Source organism: Nematolebias whitei, chromosome 14, assembly GCF_014905685.2.
Source record: "Nematolebias whitei isolate Nwh7 chromosome 14, NemWhi1, whole genome shotgun sequence".
NCBI classification, from domain to species: Eukaryota; Metazoa; Chordata; class Actinopteri; order Cyprinodontiformes; family Rivulidae; genus Nematolebias; species Nematolebias whitei.
In genome coordinates, this window is record NC_056511.1 from 25088616 (window position 1) to 25090291 (window position 1676).

The following is a 1676-nucleotide window of genomic DNA, read 5'->3' on the forward strand; positions in this document are numbered from 1 at the left end:
ATGTCTGTAGACCAGAACAACACACTCCTTTCAAGCGCAGTTCGCCCGTGGTACACTGGTAGTGAAGTTAGTGACGACTCTTAACCTTGGCAGACGATGGGTCCACTGTGGTCAAGAGGTCCCTGGCATGCTACCTTTCAGCGTCTCCTCAGGGCGGCTGTGACTCGGCAGAAGTTGTGAGATAATCCGTTCCACAGAACAAACTTCCTAAAAGTTATAGGGCATTCGCCGGGTGGACACACATTAGCTGTGAGTCCGTCAGAGGTTCCACTCAGATGTGGAAGGCTCCATAATCCCAACTAGACTCGGAAGAACTCCCAACTAACTCCAGCACTTCAGAACTTTCACCAGGCACTACTGGAACTAGGAAGTGTCGACTTTTAAAGAGTTCTGCTTCCGGTCACTTTTGGGAAGTCCTGATTGGTTGAAAGAACCAACAGGGGTGGGGTTTTAGTGACGTCAGAGGGTCATTACCAGTCAAGAAAACATCAGAAATGTTTAGGAACGGTTAGTTACAGACGAGAAAATATTTTGGAGAAATGACAGACTTACAGGTGCCAGTTTTCTTGTTTCTGTCTGAGGTTTAAAAACACAACAGTTCGTTCCAATAAACTTGTTTTTGACTGTCTCCGACTTTTGACCGACATCATTCTTTCTCATTTCAGACAGAAGATCAAAAATGCATAATTACTTTGTAAAATAGACATTTAACTTGATTTCTACTTTGAATGAGGATTAAAAAAATCATTAATACTGTTTCATAGTTGATTTAAAATGAGTGGTTCATTTTAACATTTAAAAATGGTATGAATGATATAAAAAGAGAGTTTTCTTTCAATTGATTACTTCAGGATACAATTAGAAAGTCGCTGGATGAGCTAATTTGTATTTCTGGATTCAAATCAATGAAATAACAGTTCCTGTCCCATGAAGGTCTTCAGAGGCAGGTTTGACCGGAGGCCTAGTTCACTACAGTCCCCCCTTTGGAAATCATCGCCTGTCCATGTGGATGAATTCCAACATGAACTTACGCCTCCAAATGTCCTTGAGCTTCATGTAATCCAGCAAGAGGACAACAAAAGTCAAAGAAGGTAATTCCACAATGGTTTAGGTAATTCCACAATGTTTTTGTTAATTCCATAATGTTGTTGGTAATTCCATAATGTTGTTGGTAATTCCATTGTAGCAATGCTTTAACCCCTTGGAAACAGTCTGTAATCCATTGGAAAAAGTCATATAATCCACAACGATAAATCCACAACGATGGGAGGTGTTGATTGATCAGCATGCAGAGGGGTTCCCTTGATTGAACTGCAGAGGCGACCACTGGATGAAGATTGGAGACCCACGTTGGAGTCGTAGGTCCCTTCAGCGAAGGTTGCTGCTGGTGGTTCCCAGTGGGTGCCATTCTGGTTCTATGTGTTATGTATTTATGTGGTTTTCGTTGGGCTTATGAGTGGGATTTTACATAAGACCTTAACCTATATGCACCTGGTGTGTAAGCTATCATGGTTTAGATCAGCTACAGATACCAGTTAAAGGGTGGGTCATGCTGAAAAATTTTCATATAGGGATTTATACATATAGAAGGGCATTCCAAACTATTTTTCCATTCCTAACTTGGTTTAAGTTAGATTTACATGGCAAAATATAGTTTGGTTCAATTGTCTGTTGTC

At 40.9% G+C, this 1676-nt stretch overlaps 1 protein-coding gene across 1 annotated transcript in view; it reads left to right on the top strand.

Annotated features, from left to right (window-relative positions):
- The window catches only part of LOC119420608 (RNA-binding protein Nova-1), a 189525-nt gene that overhangs the window by 35504 nt on the left and 152345 nt on the right, over positions 1-1676 (top strand). The window lies entirely within an intron of this gene.